The 16,887-nt window shown below is 43.0% G+C and overlaps 1 pseudogene; it reads left to right on the top strand.

The window, feature by feature from the left end:
* The first annotated feature begins 15,137 nt into the window (after positions 1–15,137).
* Positions 15,138–16,449, top strand: LOC112913795 (large ribosomal subunit protein eL6-like; annotated as a pseudogene).
* The last annotated feature ends 438 nt before the right edge of the window (positions 16,450–16,887 follow it).

Genomic DNA, 16,887 nt, shown 5'->3' on the forward strand with positions numbered 1-16,887 from the left:
GATGTTGAGCATCTTTTCATGTGTCTGTCATCTATATGTCTTCTTTGGAAAAATGTCTATTTAGATCCTCTGCCCATTTTTATTTATTTTTTAAAAGGTTTTATTTATTTATTTATTTATTTATTTATTTATTTATTTATTTACTTACTTACTTACTTACTTACTTATTTATTCATGAGAGACAGAGAGAGAGAAAGGCAGAGACACAGGCAGAGGGAGAAGCAGACTCCATGCAGGGAGCCTGATGTGGGCCTGGATCCTGGATCCCAGGATCACACTCTGAGCCCAAGGCAGACACTCAAACGGTGAGGTGCCCCATCTTTTCATTTTCTTTATAGTGTCCTTTGAGGCGCAGAAGTTTTAAATTTTGATAAATTCTAATTTATCTGTTCTTTTCTTTTGTTACTTGTACAACCGGTGTCATATCTACGAAGCCATTACCTAATTCATGGTCACAAAGATTTATACTTATGTTTTATGTCTGTGTTTTCTTTTAAGAGTTTAATAGTTTTAGCTCTTATATTTAAACGTATTTATTTATTTATTTATTTATTTATTTATTTATTTATGACACAGAGAGAGAGAGGCAGAGACACAGGCAGAAGGAGAAGCAGGATCCATGCAGGGAGCCCGACGGGGGACTCGATCCCGGGTCTCCAGGACTAGGCCCTGGGCTGAAGGCTGTGCTAAACCGCTAAACCGCTGAACCACCCGGGCTGCCCTTTAGATACATTTTGAATTAATTTTCTTTTTTTCTTAAACTTTCTTTTTTTTTAAAGATTTTTTAAAAATTTATTTATTCATAAAGACAGAGAGAGAGAGAGGGGCAGAGACACAGGCAGAGGGAGAAGCAGGCTCCGTGCAGGGAACCTGATGTGGGACTCGATCCCGCGTCTCCAGGATCACACCCCGGGCTGCAGGCGGCGATAAACCGCTGCGCCACTGGGGCTGCCCTGAATTAATTTTCATATATGGTGTGAGGTGGGAACCCAACTTCATTTTTTTGCACGTGGGTATCTAGTTGTCCCAGCATTAGTATGCCTTTTTACAGATGAATACATTGTAAATGCCATGAAAAAAAGGACAGTACTTAGTTTTACTCATCTTTGTCTCCTCAGGATTCATTTAGCCCCTGACTCATACAAGATGCTTCATAAATATAGGTGGAGTGAATGAATAGATGAGTGACTGAGACTTAGAGGGGTTGAATAACTTGCATGGGTTAGTCAGCTAGAAAGTGACCATACATGGTTCAAATCCAAGGTTTCCCATTCATTTTTAATTAAGAGTTTTTGTGCTTCCATGTTTCCAAAACTGTCTCAGGTTATCAAAAGCTCTTTATCACAAGAAATCAGATTTCCTCAAAGTTTTGTTTGATGCCCCTCTCTGTGTCATTCCGATAATTCCAATGTTTGCGAACAGCCACACTTCTCAAATATAGTGAGCCTCATGTTCCTTCCACCTCCCTTCCTCTCTCCACCTTTCCCAGCCACAAAGACTCCAATTCCTTCCATAGTGGTTTTATAGTTGGAAAGCTCTTCTAGATGTCTGACCACAGCCTCCTGATGCACAATTTTTACTATGAGAGTTAGGTGTAACCACTTATTATGGGACTTGGTTTGGTGTGGGAAGCATTTTGGCTGTGCAAAAAGCTTTATGTGCTCTGCACTGTGTAAAGTACAGTTTTGGTGAGGCTTGCCTCCCTTGCTCTGGTACTGACGTGGTGCTCCCTTCATGGACCATGGTTTCTCATTAAGAGTATAGCCTGCCATCTCGGAGGAGAATGAAGGCAAGTGGCATAAATCCCATTCTAAAATATTTTGATGGACTCATTTCTTTTAGGATGAGGACAAGGGAGAGCCTGAAAGAGTAAAAGCTTTGCTCCTCAAAGCTTCCCCAGTTAAAACCAAGACTGGTGAGAGAGTTGGGCTGAATTACCAGCCCCTGACCCTGACAGTGTTGAGTTTGGGCTCCCCCTGTTGGACCCTTTGGAAAATAATCATGTGAACTACAAGGAAAAATTAAGACAAGGGTGGGTGCAAAAGAAATAACATTATGGAGAGCTTGCTATATATTAGGCATTTTATTTAGGCATCTCATTTCATTCTTTTTAAAAAGATTTTATTTATTTATTCATGATGGATACAGAGAGAGGCAGAGACACAGGCAGAGGGAGAAGCAGGCTCCATGCAGGGAACCCAACATAGGACTTGATCCCTGGTCTCCAGGATCAGGCCCTGGGCTGAAGGCAGTGCTAAACCACTGCGCCACCAGGGCTGCCCTCATTTTATCCTTAAAATAATCCCACAGGTAGGTTTTATCAATCCTCTTTTGCAGAGTTGGAAGCTAAAGCTTGCCCAAGTTACACAAGGATTTGAACCCAGAGCTTTGGCTCCCTAAAGTCCATACTCTTTCCAGTACTCTGAGCCAAGAAAGCCAGCAGGTAAAAATGGCACATGAGGGGTCGTTCCTTCTTTCACTTCCACTGAATCTATTGCTCATTTTGTTGAGACATTTTAGGGGCCCAAGAATGTTCTGGAGCTCCCCTAGAACAAGTGGTGTGCTTCAGCCAGCTCAGACCAACTGGTGAGAGAAATCATTAAATTGTTACAAGCTGGTCATTAAACCATTGTTAGTTGGAAAGTGGTCATGGTGGGTGGGAGTATTTACATCATGGAAATTGGTAACCTTTGCAAATCAGGGATTTTACCTCCTGGTAGTGAAACCACTCATGCTGGTTTATCAGCACACCATTGTAAGTGAACTCTCCTCTGAGGTCACAAATGCCCTAAAAGAGCATTAACTTTTGAGTTAATTAATGATCCTTGAGTAAGAGCTGAGGATGATGGGACCTGCCCTGTCACAAACCTTCAATTGCAGGCTGAGGAAAGATAGACATACATATTAGTTGGAAAAATGAGAAAGTATGTACATGTGGGAGAGAGAAAAGAAGGCTATAGAAATATTGGTAATTCACATGTAAACAAAATATCAACATTTTTAATAATGGGGATTTGGGAGGGAAGGGTTGTGACTCATCATTCAGAGTTTTTTTCTTTCAGAGCAATGGGAGAGAGAGAGAGATCCAATCTTGTGGGAACTAGATAAGTGCCCTGGAACGAGGAGGGGGGGGGGGCTGTGCACAACACAGAAGAGGGGAGATCTTATTTGTGAAATGAAAGGTAGCTTTGAGCCTTGAGGTCTTGAGGGGAGAAGCGGTGGGTAGACCACATTCCTGACTCTGAGAACACAGATGGGATCCTTTTACCTTCTAGGTGGTGACTTTCTTCCATCAAGGCCTCCAGATTACCCAAAGCAACTCTAAGTATCAGGAGAACAAATCTCCAGAGCCAACTCAGGGTGCTTTTGGGTCATCTCCATTTGAGGACTGGAGTCAGGGGCCTTCCTCAGCTGGTCTAGATGCTGCAAAGAAACAGCCACGTCCCATAATAAAGTAAGAGGAACATCCTAGGGGATGCCGTTGGAGGGAGCATCCCTATGGGGGGAAGGGGACTTCCCAGCTCTGCCATGCCCCAGAAGTTTCCCCGTCCCTTTATGGTTGCGGGCAACCACAGTTGAAGCCATCAGCAATGCAGAATCTCAATAATTAAATAATACTTCCCTAAAGATCTAGAGTTAAGAAAAGGAAATCAGGGCAGCCTGGGTGGCTCAGCGGTTTAGCACCACCTTTGGCCCAGGGCATGATCCTGGAGACCTGGGATCGAGTCCCACGTCGGGCTCCCTGCGTGGAGCCTGCTTCTCCCTCTGCCTATGTCTCTGCCTCTCTCTCTGTTTCTCTCATGAATACATAAATAAAATCTAAAAAAAAAAAAAAAAAAAAAGGAAATCAAAGAATTGAGTAGCAGGCAACCAGTTAATCTGATTCACAGGACAGAGCTGATTTATCTTCAGCCTACAGGGAATTGCACGATTGCTCCTCCTTCACTCCTAGCCTGCTGCCTCCAACTCAAAGAAGCTCCCCGAGTCTAAGGGGAGAAAGATAGACCCCTGCACATTCCCACTTATGTCTGTTCAAGGCTCCCATTCTGAGTTCCAGGTCCCTGCCTGAGGACCCACCTGACCTATGCCTACCTGATGCCAGAATGTGGACCTCTAAGAGATCCACTGACAGGCAAATGACCTTAGCCTACAGGGCACAGCAGGAAAGCCAGTCTCCAGGTAATCCCCCTACAGTGAGGGGTAGAATGGGGGTATTGTCCTTTTTCCAGGTGTTGTGACTCTCTTGAGGTTCAACCTAAGGCTAGAGATTGTGACCAAAGAGACACCAGATTGGATGGGTCAGAGCTATGACACTGATGTGGCTTTTAGGATTAATTAGCCTTTTTGGCAGGGCAGGCTTCCACCCACTGGTATAGCTCCCAGGCTAAGCAGACACCAGAATGTGTTTGCAACAGGAGGGAGGCTTGAACTCAGAGGCTACTGGTTTCTGTTAGGCAGAGATTAACATCCTGTGGCATCATCAAACTACTGGCTGGTACAACACCTTCTCTAACCTTTGAGAGAGCCTGCTCCCACTGCTTATTCACATCCATTCAATCAACAAATATTAAACTTCTCTTAGGTGCCAGGTGTTACACAAGATACTGGATATAGCAGTGAACAGGATAGCCATCTTGCCCCCATGGAGGTCACGGGACAATGGGATGAAAGACACTGAACAAATAATTAAAGGGTGATGAGTTCTTTTTTTTTTTTTAAGATTTTATTTTTTTTAATTAATTTTTATTGGTGTTCAATTTACCAACATACAGAAAAACACCCAGTGCTCATCCCATCAAGTGTCCACCTCAGTGCCCGTCACCCATTCCCCTCCAACACCCGCCCTCCTCCCCTTCCACCACCCCTAGTTCGTTTCCCCGAGTTCGGAGTCTTTATGTTCTGTCTCCCTTCCTGATATTTCCCAACATTTCTTTTCCCTTCCTTTATATTCCCTTTCACTATTATTCATATTCCCCAAATGAATGAGAACCTACACTGTTTGTCCTTCTCCGATTGACTTATTTCACTCAGCATAATAAGATTTTATTTATTTATTCATGAGACACACACAGAGAGAGAGAGAGAGAGGCAGAGACACAGACAGAGGGAGAAGCAGGATCCTTGCAGGGAGCCCGATGTGGGACTCAATCCTGGACCCTGGATCACACCCTGAGCCAAAGGCAGACGCCCAACTGCTGAGCCACCCAGGTGCCCCAGGGTGATGAGTTCTATGAAGGAAAAGTGTAGGGTATAGTGAGGTTCCTAATTAGTAGGAGGCTCCAAGAGGACAGGCACCATGCTTGACTTGTGTACTAGTGCCAGTATCTGACATGGAGTAGACATGGGGGCGTTTGGTTGAGAGGATGAAGGAGTATAACTGAATAAAGGGTGTGTGTGTGTGGGGGTGTTTTATGTAGCTAACCCTGCTTTAGTTCAGCTTAGTAAGCAGCTTTTTTTTTTTTAAGATTTAAAAAAAATTTTTTTTTAAGATTTTATTATTTATTTATTCATGAGAGACACACACACAGAGAGAGAGAGAGAGAGAGGCAGAGACACAGGCAGAGAGAGAAGCAGGCTCCATGCAGGAAGCCCGACGTGGGACTCGATCCCGGGTCTCCAGGATCACGCACTGGGCTGAAGGCAGGCACTAGATCGCTGAGCCACTCAGGGATCCCTAGTAAGCAGTTTTTATAAAACTGTTGATGCTGTCTAATTTGTGATGGGTAAAAGAGTGGTAGTAACGAGATGTGCCCCATTAGAGGCCGCTTACTATAGAACAAGCCCTGAAACAGATTCCTTCCCACTTGCGTTTGAACCCTGAATCTACCACATACTATGAGAATCTTTTTTTTTTTTAAGATTTTATTTATTTATTTCTGAGAATACACAGAGAGGAGAGAGAGAAGCAGAGACACGGGCAGAGGGAGAAGCAGGCACCATGCAAGGAGCCTGACGTGGGACTCGATCCTGGGTCTCCAGGATCACGCCCTGGGCCTAAGGCTATAAACCGCTGAACCCCCCCGGGCTGCCCCCATACTATGAGAATCTGAGCAAGTTACATTTCCTGTGCCTTGTTTCTGTAGATTCTATCTCCCAGCATTGTAAGGATAAAAGACAATGTATATAAACTGGAATGTGATAGTGTATTGTAACATTCATACTATAACTATTACTGCAATAAAACTGTATCTATCTTAAATAGTATAGTATTATATATAGTGTAACTATAGCTTATATTATAACTATTAATATAATTAATAGCTATAATACTTGGTAGTTACTCTTATTATTCATGTACATCAAGCTTATATCCAAAAGGACTTTGGTAGTTAAAAGAAAAGACATAAACACCATAAATCTGGATTTGATAGATGAGAGTAGACTAATAAATGAAGTGGAAAGGGAGGAGAGGGTGTGTACGCAGTGATAATATCTATGTAGAGAGAGGATGAGCCTTTGGAAGGTGAATCAGAAGCCTTTCCTTTTGGGGAGGGGCCTATATACTTGGCGTGCTGGCAGCTTTTACCAACCTTCTTTCCCTCTAGACAATCTTATTCTAGGGAGGTCAGAAATTTTTAACCTCCCAAAGTGGTTTGTAGCAAGTTCTGGATGAGGGCTACTAAAATGAAAGGGGGATTGATGTGCCATCACCCGGTGCCATGTTTGCAGAAAGGACAGCAGATCCTTTTGACCTTTACAAGAGGCACCAGAATCTTTGCATATCTCTAAATTAGATGATACATAAATACTTATCCAGATTTTTCCAGACCTTTCTTAATTACGTTTCTGTTGAGAGGTTGCTGTTTCCTGTTTATACTCTCTTACTAGGAATTAACTGCTGTTCCTACTTTCACTTAAGTTTTGTATCTTGCTCTGTGAGAAACTTTTGAGCTGCCTGAAAATATTTCCTGAAATTTCTCAAGTCTCTTTTCAAATATCTGGATTTATTGAGGACTAATAAAGCTGAGCTGCCACCAAGATCAAAATGCCTGTCTTTACTTCAATATACAATTCCTAAAAACCATTATTTTCTTGGAACTCTTCACATTTTTATACTTCAATTACCAGTGTCAATGACTGGCTTTCTTTCTGGGCAATTTTGACAAAGAAATAAAGTTAAAAACATTTTTTTCCCTTCCGTAGATCTCTGGCTACTGGATTATCTGCTGAGAAACACAAAACTGCTTCCTGAAGCTGAGTGGTCAGCTCTCCTCACCCAACCAGACCCAACTGGGCAGCACCATTCTTGCCTCAGTAGGGTCTTCACAGACAATTGAAGCAACCCAAATGTAAAATTTACAGATGTCATCTCTACTGAGTATCCATATCAAGAAGACACAAACAGTAATGAAGCCTTCTACCCCATCACCGGTTCATTGTTCCACTGCAGTAATTCTAGATATGATTAGTTGTAGCTACAGAGTTAAGCCCCATGGTTGATTATTTTTGTGTTTTGGGGGGGCTAAAGTAATGGACATATAGTTCAAATGTTGTTCTTTTCCTGGGGTCAGACAGATCTCACATGACATAGTTTGCTTCTTTGCCTCATGTGTCAATTCCTCCTCCTTTTCTGTCATTATCATTAGGCCATTATTGAATTTCCAAGGCATGACTCTTGTTAGGAAATGATGGAAAAAATACAGTTGCTCTATAATCACCAATTACATTGTGACTTCTTACAAGTAAATACACTCAGCTTTCACCATTACTCATTCATTATAAAATTGTAAGAGGTCCAACATGCCTTTGTTTAGAGATGTGGTCATGCTTTGCTTGCTCTACTTCCTGGACAAGGATCCAAAATCATAATGGCCAGATGAGACACTGTGAAGGAATAATGGCCAGTCATGGGTCATATCACACACATAGCCCTGAGTAGAGAAGCATGGCATCTTCTAGACATCTTTTGTAAAGATGACAGGTTTTTTTAGATGGGCCTCTGCTCAAACGTTAGGTGGAAGATGTTTTGTTGACTGTGTTATGGAGGTCTTTGGCCCTCCAATGACTATAGACCTCCCACAGGTCTAGGCATATCTGCTATAAATAATATGAAAACTTCAGATATTATGTATAACTGCTAGGTATTTAAAAATAGGAAATAGGTAAGAGATGCATTCTTGAGAAGAGGGAGTGAAGTTGCCTTTGAGAAGAGATTGAGGGCATTACTTAATAGGTTGCTGAGAGTATTAAATGGGATGATGCATGAAAAGGACCTAGCCCATTACCTGGCAGGTACTAGGAGCTTAATAAATGTGGAATTATTATTAATATTGTTTTCTGGGCAGCCTGGGTGGCCCAGCGGTTTAGTGCCACCTTCAGCCCAGGGCCTGATCCGGGATTGAGTCCCATGTCAGGCTCCCTGGATGGAGCCTGCTTCTCCCTCTGCCTGTGTCTCTGCCTCTCTCTCACTCTCTTTGTGTCTCTCATGAATAAATAAATAAAATCTTTAAAATAATAATAATAATATTGTTTTCTGCCTAGCAGCTTCAGCTCCCTTGGCTTCATGTGCTGGCAACACTTCCTGACTTGTTCATTTCTTGCCCTTCCTTGGGTTCTTTTATCTTAAATTCTTCTCTATCATGAAATAATCATATCTCATATCTATGGTTGAAGAGCTAAGAGCAGTGAGTAGATGTAGAAATAGATGGGAATAATGGCTAATTCCCAGGTTTCTGACTTAAGAGTATTCAGGCCCTAGGGGCAGGTTTTTATCTTTTTTTGAGATGGAATCCTATATTCCATAGTTTATAGTTATTCCAGTCCATGGGGTTGCTGGTAGAGGTTTTTTTTTGTTTTTTTTTTTTTTTAATTTATGATAGTCATACAGAGAGAAAGAGAGAGGCAGAGACACAGGCATAGGGAGAAGCAGGCTCCATGCACCGGGAGCCTAATGTGGGATTCGATCCCGGGTCTCCAGGATCGCGCCCTGGGCCAAAGGCAGGCGCCAAACTGCTGCGCCACCCAGGGATCCCGCTGGTAGAGGTATTGATGGAATATGCCAACTACCTCCCTTTCTAAATTAGGCTCATATGTGATCAGGGATACCAGCTCCCTCACACAATCAGACCTTGTTCATCTGGGACATCCTGAATGATGCCACAACTTGTGGTCCAGATGGACAAGAAACTGAATGAGAGCCACCTTAAGAAAACCTCCTGCTGGATCCTCATGCTGAAAGTTGAATGCTTTTATGTGGGAGGAAGGGAGAATGGGGGGTGAGAGGCAATGAGAGAGGTGGTCTTGTTATTTAGACTCTTCCTCTGATAGTACAGAGCCATTTAGAAGGAGCTGTTCCAACTCTAGTTCTGGGCTCTCAAGTGGTCTTTACTTACACCAGCAGCGATGCCTAGGCTCAGACCAGTGGGAAAACAGCCTAGAACTAAGGAGCCTCAAAGTTTTTTTTTTTTTTTCAGACTCCCCCAAATGTCCTATTTTTAAAATGAGTTTATGTTTCTTGAATCAGAATTGAAATAAAGTCCATACATTATGGTTGGTATTTTTATGTTTTTTTTTTTTAATGTTTAAGTTCTCTTACCGATTCCATTTTCCCCCTTGAAATATATTTGTTGAAGAAACTGTGTTGTTGTTGTTTCTTTGTTTGTTTTGTTTTGTTTTTGTCCTGTAGAATTTCCCTCAGTCTATGTTTGGCTTATCTTATAGGACTCCTCGGAGAATGTGAACTTCCAACAGAAGGTGCATAATGTCAGCTTGTCTCTCTTTTGGTTATGAGGCATTGACTAATGCATGATTTTCTTAGGGGATGCAAAATGGTGATATTGGAATTCTATCATTCTGTTCTTCATTTACTAGCTGGACTACTTCTGTAAGAGAAATTTCCTCATCAACCATGTAGTCAGGTATGGTTCCTGTAGGAAAGGCAGGAAATTTTCATTTCTTTTTATGACCAGTTTTCAAATTAGTGAGTTGGCTACCTACAACTCTCTAAATGTGAGCAACTAAAAAAATCATTATGAAGTCCTAGGTTTGAATATATTTGATATAGCTCAGTTTATTACAGCTCATTGCAATTATTATTCTTATGAATGCTTGGATTGTCCCATCTTTGGCAAGTGGGAGTCTCCTCACCTCCCTTTGATATATTCCTAAGATACTTTGATAGCTTCCTGAGTTTTTTGTTATGACGAGACATCCAAGTACATCTTGTACATTTCCTTCTCCAGTCTCAGAACCAAGCATTTCTTTCCATTGATGGGAAATTGCAATTAGAGATCACAGTCAGGGTAATAGGGATATTCATTGCTTTAGGTTGATCTTTTTTTTATAGGGCCTTCTGGTGGATAGGAAATACACACATACATGTTTTCACTTAAAGTCATTCTTTGTTTATACTAACACTTAAAAAAAAAGATTTTATTTATTTATTCACGAGAGACACACACAGAGAGAGGCAGTGGGCAGAGACACAGGCAGAGGGAGAAGCAGGCCCCATGCAAGGAGCCTGATGTGGGACTCAATTCTGGGACTCCAGGATCACACCCTGGGCAGAAGGCAGGCGCTAAACCACTGAGCCACTCAGGGATTCTCTCTACTAACACTTTTAATTCAAATAGACACTCCCACTATTTTACATGACTTCATCTTACATGTGCTCTTCCTCCCAACCAAATATCTCAGTTCCCAAACACACCAACATTGGCATTCTCTCTTCATATTATCACCATTAATTGATTAATCAATTAATATAAAAATGAAAACCACTTTTCAATTCTTTTTGTCCTTAAGTTATATCTCACTAGGTAGATACAGTCAAGTTAGTGTTTAAAGTTGTTTGAGGGGATCCCTGGGTGGCTCAGCAGTTTGGCGCCTGCCTTCTGCCCAGGACGTGATCCTGGAGTCCCGGGATCAAGTCCCATGTCCGGCTCCCTATATGGAGCCTGCTCCTCCCTCTACCTGTGTCTCTGCCCACTACCTCTCTGTGTGTCTCTCGTGAATAAATAAATAAAATCTTAAAAAAATAAAAATAAAGTTGTTTGAAATAGATCTCTTTGTGATTATACCACTAACTCACTGTGCAGATATTTTATTTTTCTTTCCTTTTTAGGGAAAACCTTTTTTATTATTTTTAAAAAAGATTTTATTTATTTATTTATTTATTTATTTATTTATTTATTTATTCATGAGAGACACAGATAGAGAGAGGCAGAGACACAGGTAGAGGAGAAGCAGGCTCCATGCGGGAAGCCCAACGTGGAACTCGATTCTGGGACTCCAGGATCACGCCCTGGGCAGAAGGCAGGCGCCAAACCACTGAGCCACCCAGGGATTCCCATGGGAAAGCCTTTTAAAAAAAAATTTATTTATTTATTTGAGACAGAGAGCATGAGTGGGGGTGGGGGGGTGGGGAGCAGAGGGAGAAGGTGAGGGAGAAGCAGACTTCCCACTGAGCAGGGCACCTGACAGGTGCCCTGTTCTTGCAATTTTTTTCCCCAGAGACTTATCCATTTGTTTGAGAGAGAGAGAGCATGAGTGGGTGAGTGAGTGAGTGAGCACACATGCACGTGAGTGAGGGGAGGGGCAGAAGGAGAGAATCTCCAGCAGACTCCCTGCTGAGCACGGAGCCCCATGGGGAGCTCAATCCCAGGATCCAGGAGATCGTGACCCAAGCTGAAACAGAAAAGTCAGGCGGATGCTTAACCAACTGAGCCATCCAGACGCCAAACTGCCGAGCCATCCAGTTGCCCCTATTCTTGTCATTTTTTTTAAAAAAAGATTATATTTATTTATTCATGAGAGACACACAGAGAGAGGCAGAGGGAGAAGCAGGCTCCACGCAGGGAGCCCAAGTCCCATCCCGGGGCTCCAGGATCATGCCCCAGCCGAAGGCGGCACTAAACCACTGGGCCACCAGGGCTGCCCTGTTCTTGTAATTTTTAAAATGAGTTTGTAGAGTTTGTCAATTAAATTGAGTTTGGCGGTCTATTAATTATATTGACATAGATTTAAGAAGAAAAACAAAAGTTTTTTTTTTATTAAAAGATTTTATTTATTTATTTATTCATGATAGATGTAGAGAGAGAGGCAGAGACACAGGCAGAGGGAGAAGCAGGTTCCAGGCCGGGAGCCGGACGCAGGGCTCCATCCTGGGGTCTCCAGGATCACGCCCTGGGCCAAAGACAGGCGCTAAACTGCTGAGCCACCCAGGGATTCCCAACAAAAGTTTTTTAAAGGTTTTATTTATTCATGAGAGACACACACAGAGAGAGAGGCAGAGACACAGGCAGAGGGACAAACATGCTCTTCACAGGGAACCCGATGTGGGACTCGATCCCTGAACCCGGGATGATGCCCTGAGCCAAAGGCAAACGCTCAACCGCTGAGCCACCCAGGGGTCCCGAAAAACGAATTTTGTACACACAAGAGCCCCATAAAAACATGATACTTCAAGATAGGCAACTGAAGCTTACATGTTGGCCTAAGCTAAGGAATTAGTTGGGGACCTAGGGCTTCAAAGGGAAGGGGGCAATTCATAGGAAGATAAAAAGAGCAGATATTTGGTAGTCATGTGTTTGCCCTACCAAGCAGTTAAAATTTCAAGATAAAGAGTTACAGGATACCTGGCTGGCTTAGTAGGTAGAGCACATGATTCTCCATTTTGGGGTTGTGAGTTTGAGCCCCACATTGGGAGTAGATATTACTTGAACAAAAAAGTTATCAATGGTTAGCTCTCTTTATGGTTCTGACCCCCATCTAAGTTCTTTTAGGCAGTTGAGGGAGAGGTAAAAAGCTTTTTCTGAGTCTACCGGGTATCGATTGCCTTCAGGTCAAAATAATTCACATGCCAAAGTGGTACATTTTGGGGTGGCCTATTCTGCTCCCATTAAAGTTGTTGATTCTTTTCCCTCTAATCTCAGAAGTTCTTTGTATATTAGGAATGTTACCCATTTGTCTGTGACATGTTTGTTATTTTACTGTGCTTATAGTAATGTTTTCCTTAAAAAAGTTTTTGCTGGGCAGCCCTGGTGGCGCAGCGGTTTAGTACTTCCTGTAGCCCAGGGCGTGATCATGGAGACCCCAGGATCGAGTCCCACCTCAGGCTCCCTGCATGGAGCCTGCTTCTCCCTCTGCCTGTGTCTCTGCCTCTCTCTGTGTGTGTCTCTATGAATAAATAAAATAAAAAATCTTAAAAAAAAGTGCTTGCTTTTAAATTCTTATGTAGTTAAATTTATCAATCTTCCTCTTCAATTGAAGGTGGATTTTTAGCTATAGTTATGAAAGTCTTTTCTACTCTCAGGTTATACAGAAATTCTGCCATTTTTTTCCTTTGGTACTCTTATAGGTTTTTTTTAAAGACTTTTTTAAAGAGATTTTTTTTAAGATTAAAAAAACAAGATTTATTTATTTATTTGACAGAGAGAGAGTGCGAACAGTGGGGAGGGGCAGAGGGAAAGGGTGAGGGGAAGCAGACTCCCCACTGAGGGGGAGCTCTCATCACCCTAAAATCATGACCTTAGCTGAAACCAAGATTCGGACCTTGACCAACTGAGCCACCAGGTGCCCCACTATAGTTTCAATTAAAAAAAAAAATCCTATGTAGAAGTTATCCTTTTGTATGATATGATAAATAGATCAAATTATTATTTTTTATAGAGTCTCAAATTTGATATTATTAGCTCCCTTCCCAATCTCCCTTCAGCTTGCCTTCTCCTGGACATTGTATTCTTTTCCAGGTTTGCCAGAACTGGACATGGATCAAAATAAACATCTATTCAACTCTTTGCACTTGTTCCGTTTTGTTGCCTGTTTTTCTTTCCTGGACTCTTTGTGATTTCTGTGCAGTGTTTATCCAGCAGCTCAAGGGAGTTGTGGCCTTTCAGGCTTTAGGAAGAGTGGGCTAAAGAGAGTGATTCAAGCTGGAGCAGGTCCTGCAGAGGCAGCTCTGCTTGAGACTGAGGGTAGGGGTGGGTAGAAAGTGGCTTTCTGGGGGCAGGGTGAGGGTGCTCACTCAGGAGCACTGGGGAGCTCAGTTGTTGTTAATGATTCATGTTTCCTGTTCCCACATACCTCCTGCTCTTGTTTTCTATATTAGGAAGTGCCAGGTTTCTGACTGCGGAAGATTGGTGACAGAGGGAAGAGAAGTGGGCAGCAAAAAGGAGGGATGGAATACAGAAGCTGGAACCTTTCTTCCTCTGTGCTCACATATCCAGGGCAGCTCCATATCATTAATACCAGTTTCCCCTTGCTATTGTCTACAGCCAATTGCCAGGTACTCTGCTAAATGGCGTAAATCATCAATCTTGACCTGTTAGTTGGCTTAGGTTGTTACTGCCAGAGGGAAAAGAGGCTCAGAGTTAAGGTCACACAGTTGGTAAGTAATAGGATTTTGATCTGTATGACATCGAATTCCAGGCTCAATGCTCCTATGTCTGTGGCCTCCATGATTAGTTTCATAATGCCCTATAGTTCTATTTCCTTTTCAAACTGAGGACTAACCTCATCTCCCTTTACTGCTCAGATCCACTGAGCTCAGATGTGGGGAGTGTGGTTGGCTCTAGACCTGTAGGCCTCGTGTTGGGCTGTAAGACTCTGTGGTTGGGAGGGCCCCCATGCTGGCCATCTTTTATTCTGTGGCCAGCACAGTGTCTGGCACATTGCAGATATTCATTACATATCTACTGGATGATTGAATAGATGAAAAAGGAGGGGGAAAAGGAATATGTATTGGAGAAGAAGGGGCGGGAGTAGAGGAGGTAAGATGGTAGGGCCTGAGGGTGCTGGTGGCTGGGAGGGGCCCATGTTGCTGTTGTTTAGGAGCACAGAAAAAAATATCACTTGCAGGTCAAGCAGGATTTCATTTTTTTACCAGCTTGATCATGAGGAAATGACCTGGACTGGGACCAGGAGTGAACAGCAGAATATAGACCTCTTCTTCCATCCTTCAAATTTTGAACATTTTTATTCCATATTCAAATATCCTCAACTGTCATTTCAACTGGGAAACAAAACACACAAACACAAACCCTGACTATTCTACAAAGAAGCTAAGGTGAAAAAGGTATGCAGCTCCTTGAGGTCTCAAAGAACAGAGAAACACCCAAGTTACCTTTAGGGAGGTATTTTCTCTGAGACTACACAGATGAGTAAGGAAAATAAGATATGGCTCTTTTCCATCTTGCAAGATGGTGGGTAAAAAAGTGGAGGAGCTGGATACTAAGAAGAAACCTGAAGTCAAGAAGGCTGATGCTGGTGGCAAGGTTAAGAAGGGTGACCTCAAGGCTAAAATGACAAAGAAGGGGAAGCCCTACTGTAGCTGATACCCTGTCTTAGTCAGAGGAATTGGCAGGTATTCCCCATCGAGTGAGTATTCCAGAAGGGCTATGTACAAGAGGAAGTATTTAGCAGCTAAATCCAGGGTTGAAAGGAAAAAGGAGAAGGTTCTTGCTGCGGTCAAAAAACCAGTTAGTGGTGACGAGAATGGTGGTACCCAAATGGTTATTTTGCAAAATGCCTACGTATTATCCTACTGAAGATGTGCCTCAAAAGCTGTTGAGCTTCTCCCTCTGCCTGTGTCTCTGCCCCCCCCCCCTCTCTCTCTCTGTGTCTCTCATGAATAAATAAATAAAATATTTAAAAGGCGGGGGGGGGGGGGGGGCAGCCCGGGTGGCTGGGTAGTTTAGCGTCTGCCTTAGGCTCAGGGCTTAACCCCCAGCTCCCTGCAGGGAGCCTGCTTCTCTCTCTGCCTGTGTCTCTGCCTCTCTCTGTGTGTCTCTCGTGAATAAATAAATAAAATCTTTAAAAAACAAAACAAAATAAAACAAAACAAAACAAAGCACTGTTGAGCTTCAGCAAAAAAGAAAACCTGGGCAGCCCGGGTGGCTCAGCAGTTTAGCGCCGCCTTCAGCTCAGGGCCTGATCCTGGAGACCTGGGATCCAGTCCCATGTCGGGCTCCCTGCATGGAGCCTGCTTCTCCCTCTGCCTGTGTCTCTGCCTCTCTCTCTCTCATTCTGTGCCTCTCATGAATAAAAATAAAAAATAAATCTTAAAAAAGAAAAAAAGAAAACCTTTCAGTCAGCTTGTGAAAAACCTGCCAGCTAATGTCACTCCTGGAACCCTTTTATCATCCTCAGTGGGCACCACAGAGGCAAGAGGGTGGTTTTCCTAAAGCAGCTGAGCAGTGGCTTGCTACTTGTGACCAGGCTTCTGGCCCTCAATCCTCTGCATAGAACACACCAGAAATTTGCCATTGCCACCTCCACCAAAACATCTCGTGGATGCTTGCTTCAAGAGGAAGAAGCAGTATAAATCCAGACACTAGGAAGGCGAGTTCTTCACAGAAAAAGAGAAATATGAAATTAGAGCAGCACAAGACTGATCAGAAAGCCATGGACAATGAATTCTGCCAAAAATCATAGCTGTTCCTCAGCTTCACAGCTCTCTCTGCTCTGTTTCCTCTTATAAATGGAGTTTATCCTCACAAATTGCTGTTCTAAATTTCTTACAAAGAACCTAATTAAATAATAGATCCATTAAAAAAAAAAAAGAGGGGTACCTGGGTGGCACAGTTGGTTGAGCATCCGACTCCTGGTTTCAGCTCAGGTGGGGATCTCAGGATCATGAGATCGAGCCCTACATCAGGCTCTGGGCTCAGCTCAAAGTATGCTTGGGATTCTTTCTCCCTTTCTCTCTGCCCCTCCTGCTCATGCTACCTGCACATGCTCTCTCTCAAATAAATAAATCTTTAAAAAAAGAAAAAAAAGAAAGAAATGTTCTGGGGCACCTAGGTGGCTCAGTGGTTGAGTGTCTGCCTTCCACTCAGGGCGTGATCCTGGGGTCCTGGGATCAGGTCCCATGGTGGGCTCCCTGCATGGAGCCTGCTTCTCCCTCGGCCTGCCTCTCTGCCTCTCTCTCTCTCTCTCTGTGTCTCATGA

Source organism: Vulpes vulpes, chromosome 1 (genome assembly GCF_048418805.1).
Source record: "Vulpes vulpes isolate BD-2025 chromosome 1, VulVul3, whole genome shotgun sequence".
Lineage (NCBI taxonomy): Eukaryota > Metazoa > Chordata > Mammalia > Carnivora > Canidae > Vulpes > Vulpes vulpes.